Raw genomic sequence first — 5,241 nt, forward strand, 5'->3', positions numbered from 1 at the left:
TGAACAGTGGCCAATCTATGTATCTTAAAAAATTTAATGAACCACAAAGAGAATAAACCCAAAGAGATGCATATTGAGATGTAGTTTATTCAAACTGTTGAAACTCCCCCAAAAAGAGAGAATCCTAAAAGCAAGAAAAGAGAAATATCCCATCATCAGAAGCTGAAGGCAGTAGAATGAAATATTTACAGTGCTGAAAGAAAAAAGCTGTCAACCAACAAATCTATCTGACAAAAATATCTTTCAAAAAGAAAAGAAAGAGAACAATTTATAGCATGACAGCATGAGGAGCTCAAGTGACCTGTTGCTCTCCACTGAAACTGATGAAAACTATTTTTTAAAGCCATTTAAAGCCTCTGGAAACTGATTTAAGGACAAAGGGCAAATGAAGAAACCTACATTCAAAAATTCACCCAAGAATGAGTTTGTATTTGAACCGAGACCACACCCTTTTTCTCTCTCCCATCCCAGCTCAAGGAAGACTCTCCACTAGAGACTCCTGCAACCAAGAACACAGAATGCCCGGTTGCCTGTTACTAGGGCTGAGTCCTAGACAAGTGTGGGTGAGAGGAAGGGGTTCCAGCCCTTCCTGCGCCGCACCTCCCCCCACCCGGCAGAAAGTATACTTTATTGGGTGTGGTGCAGGGAAAAGGCTGGGGCCCTAATCATCCTTGCCTTGGGTTGTGAGGAGAGAAAAGCAAACTCAGACGACCTGTGGCTGCACCCTTCCCTCAAAAAGTACTAATGTCACTCAGAGAGAAATTTGCCACTGTTCCACCCCACCTCAGAGCTTCTGTTTGAAAGAAGAAGCAGACATTAAAACAGATAGCTCTTAATTTCTTCCCAAAGGGACTGATTTCATTTGCAAGAGCTTGGAGAAAAGTCAAGCCTAGAGGAGTCCTGAAAAAACACTGAAGCTATAGCCAAAGCCAAATAGCCCATTCAAAATACAGAGGCTAAACTGTAGGTAAACTAGTTTGCAGGAGAGAACTGGAGACTAAAACAACTGGGAGGAACCCTCCTGGGGTCACAACAAATATCAAACACTAAGTTTAGAAACTATTTCTTCAAAGGACCCACATTTTGACTGGATTTGCTTTCAAAGTAGTTTATGCCCCAGGGCATTGTGGAAAACAATTAATTAGTTCCTGGAGGAAGTGGATCTTGGCTGCTGGGTGTGGTCAGGGAAAGACAGTCCTAACAAAACTAGCTATCCCAGGATGACTGGGAGAATATTCAAATTGCCCCTCCCTAAGGACCAACATCAGAGGACTAACATTGTGAGAAAGAAGACTACAATGAGATACCACTTCACACCCACTAGGATGGCTAGAATTGGATGAAGTCAGATGATGATGGTTGGTGAGAATGCAGACAAGTTAGAGCCCTCAAATACCGATGCTGTGAATGTAAAACGGTGCAGCCACTTTGGAAAAAAGTCTGGCAGTTTCTCAGTTAAACATAGATACCATATGACCCAGCAAAAACACTCTTAAACATATACCTAGAGAAATGAATACATGTGTCTAGAAAGAAATTTGTACGTGAATGTTTCAGCAGAATTATTTTTAATAGCCAAAGACAGTAACAACCTAAATATCCATCAATAAATGAATGCATAAACAAAGTGAGATATATCCATAATGTGGAACATTATTCAGCCATAAATGGAATGGAGTATTGATACATGCTACAACATGGATAAACCTTGAAGCATTATGCTAAGTGGAAGAGGCCAATCACAACAGACTACATATTTTATGATTCCATTCACACAGAATGTTCAAAACTGGGAAATCTATAGAGACACAAAGTAGATCAGTGGTTGCCTAGGGCTGAGCAGGTAGGGTTCAAAGGGGTATGGGGTTATGGCTAAAGTGCAAGGACTTCTTAGGGTGATGAAAATATTCTAAAATGACTGTAGTGATGGTTGCACATATACTGAAAACCAATGAACTTTAACCAAACCAATACACTTTAAACAGGTAACTGATGTGTGAACTATATTTCAATATATCCATCAAAAGAAATGAAAAGAGAAATTAAAACATTTCCAAATAAAAAAATCTGAGGGAGTTCACTGCTAATAGATTTACCCTACAAGTACTATGAAAGGGAGTTCTAACTCAAAAGTATATGAAGAAGTAAAAGACATGGGTAAAGATAGCGACATAGGAAAACATAAAAGCCAGTATTATTGTATTTTTGGTTTGCAACTCCTCTTTTTTTTCTATAGGACTTAAAAAGAAATGGACAATCTGATCCTAAAATTCATATGGAATTGTGAGGGGCCCTGAATAGCGAAAACAATCTTGAAAAAGAAGAACAAAGGTGGGAGTGACACTTTGCAATCTTAAAACTTACTATAATCTATAGTAAGCAAAACAGTGTGGTACTAGCATAAGGACAAATACAGAGACAAATGGAATGAATATGAAAGACCTGAAATAAATCTATACATCTATGGCTAATTGATATCAACAACAGTGCCAATACCATTCAATAGGGAATAAACAGTATCTTCAACATATGGTGCTGGGTCACCTGGCTATATGCATGTAAAAGAATGAAGTTGGACCTCACGTCATATACAAAAATTAACTCAAAATGGATCAATGACATAAATACAAGAGCTAAAACCATAGAAAATTCAAAAGAATACAAAGAGATGTATGACTTCAAGACTTTGAATTTGGCAAAGAATTCTTAGATTTGACATCAAAAGCACAAACAAGAAAAAAAATAGACAAATTGAACTTAAAATTTTTAAAAACCTGTACACCAAATGACATTATCAATAGTGTGGAAAATACCTAAAGAATGGAAAAACATTTCAAATCATATATATAACAGTTCAGAATACATAAAGAATTCTTACAACTCAACAACAGCAACAACAAAAAAATACCAAAATTAAAAAATGGACAAAGGACTTGAATAGACAGTTCTGCAGCAAAGAAAACATACAATTGTTCAACAAGGACATGAAAACATACTCCAAATCAGTCTTTACAAAAACACAAATCTAATCCATATGACATACCACTTCAAACACACGAAGATGGTTGTAATTAAATAAAAAAAAAATAAAACAGAAAATAACAAATCACTGGCAAGGAAATATGGTAATTCCGTGTTTAACCTATAGAGAAACTGCCAGTCATTTTTATTTTCCACAGAGCTGCACCATTTTATTTCCAATAACAATGTACACCAGTTCCAATTTCTCTACTTCCTTACCAACACTTATTTCCTGTTTTTGTTTTTTTTAAACTAGATTATGCCCTAAACTTAAAAGAAATTTCAAATGGCCCCTGTTACTGTAATCCAGGTAACAGGCACTTTAAAACTCCTCTTTTTTATTTACTTTTTTTAAAATTTCTCTTCAAAATGCATTTTAAAAACTAATGTATTTAAAAAACTAATGCTGGAAGTCCACATGTCACAGAAGTTTAAGAAATGCATGGGAAATATAATCACTGTTTAAAACAATAGTTACCTCTGGGGATGAAGGAAGAGACACATTCGGGGATGGGTACACAGAGAACTTCAACTATCATGCTATTATTTTTATGTTTGGATGGTGAAAACAGAGGTTCACTNCTTAAGTATTTCATAACATATGTGGAAAGCCCCCTAAAAAAGACAAAGAAAAGAAAGTCAATTTTATATTCCCTCATCACCCCTCCAACTAAAAACACAGCATACTAGATATTCTGTAACTTGCTTTTCTCACATCACAATCCATCATAGCATTCTCTAGATGAAAAGTGTGTGAAGAGGGGCGCCTGGGTGGCTCAGTTGGTTAAGCACCCGACTTCGGCTCAGGTCATGATATCACAGTTTGTGGGTTCCAGCCCCGCGTCAAGCTCTGTGCTAACAGCCAGCTCAGAGCCTGGAGCCTGCTTCAGATTCTGTGTCTACCTCTCACTCTGACCCTCCCCTGCGCAAGCTGTCTCTCTCTCCCTCTCAGAAATAAATAAAAACATTAAAAAAAAAAAAAGTGTGTGAAGAAGAAAATCTGTTTCCACAGCTGCAAAATATTGGTAATATGAATGTCCCACAATTTATTCACACATTCGATAGATGGATATACAGGCTGTTTTCAGTTACTCCTCATAAAAATAAAGCTGCAAATGTTTTTCGGTCTTCCCACAAATATGTTACGCTTAACATTAACATATTTTCACCAAGAAATTTGAACATGAAAAACCTAGCTCTTTTCTCAATGAATAATCAAGGTAATAATCCACAAAATAATGTTAACAATTCCCCAAGAGATTACCTGTACACACACACACACACACACCTCTGAACAGAACGTGCTTCCAGAACAAATGTATGCCTAGAAGTCTTCATTTGAGACCTATAGAAAGGACACACAAAAAAATTTTAAATCCAGCCCATAAGTATGTTACGTAAGCTGATTAGTTTATCAAAACAACGTTTACCTGCGAAATACAGCACGAAGGAAATAAGGAAAAGTAGGTCCAACAGGTTAGGGTGTTTCTGAAAGCGTTCTGGGGCCGGCGTGGTGTCAATAAAAACCCATTTAAACAAGGAAAAACGAGAAGAAAACGGCTCAGAATCCCTCCTACGAGCTAGTATCCGCAACCGTCTAACTTCATCAGTGGTGGTAAGGTGACTAAAGAAAGAGAAATTATTCCCTGATATTTTAAACAAAGGCAAGAGAGTAAAATGAAAAGCAGGCCAGCTCCTCCCCCCACTCAGGCAGGCCACGCCAGCCCCAAGTGTGCAGCCTTACTAACGGACACTTTTCTGGCTGACGTGAAGCTCAGCACTCACCACAAAAGAAAATATTAGCGAGTTTCTGTACTTTCCTTAATAGATTTGTCCATTGGCGGTTTTCCACACCTAGTACTCAGGCAGTACTTTTCCTCCGTACGAACGCCGCCATCTTAGGTCTTAGATGAGCCCTAGGGGATAGGGCGNCCAGACTGCTTGCTCTCCCTCTCTATCTGCCTTTATTTTCATCGGAATTGCTTCATTTTTCGTCCTTTTCTTTCTTTTTTCATTTTCCTTCCCAAATTTCTTTTACCTTGCCTCAACTCCTTTCTTCTTTCTACATTTCTAGATGTCTCCCATTCTTCTCTACTTTCAGTTTCCTCACAAGTGTAGGGCATTTTATAATAGACAAAACTGTATTGCTGTTATTTTACCAAATGATTACAACTTTGTAAGGTAAGCTTGGGGACTGAATTTCCCAATTTTATAAATAAG

General features: G+C 37.7%; 1 long non-coding RNA gene across 1 annotated transcript; it reads right to left on the reverse strand.

The window, feature by feature from the left end:
- Window positions 1–3,603: 3,603 nt before the first annotated feature.
- On the reverse strand, window positions 3,604–4,924 carry LOC144216188 (uncharacterized). The gene is made up of 4 exons (XR_013330603.1): window positions 4,807–4,924; window positions 4,452–4,645; window positions 4,310–4,366; window positions 3,604–3,636 (listed from the first exon to the last, which is right to left on the reverse strand). It is a non-coding gene; the product is annotated as an uncharacterized LOC144216188 (long non-coding RNA).
- Between the last annotated feature and the right edge of the window lie 317 nt (window positions 4,925–5,241).

The sequence above is a fragment of the Crocuta crocuta genome, unplaced genomic scaffold (genome assembly GCF_008692635.1).
Source record: "Crocuta crocuta isolate KB4526 unplaced genomic scaffold, BGI_CrCroc_1.0 scaffold915, whole genome shotgun sequence".
Lineage (NCBI taxonomy): Eukaryota > Metazoa > Chordata > Mammalia > Carnivora > Hyaenidae > Crocuta > Crocuta crocuta.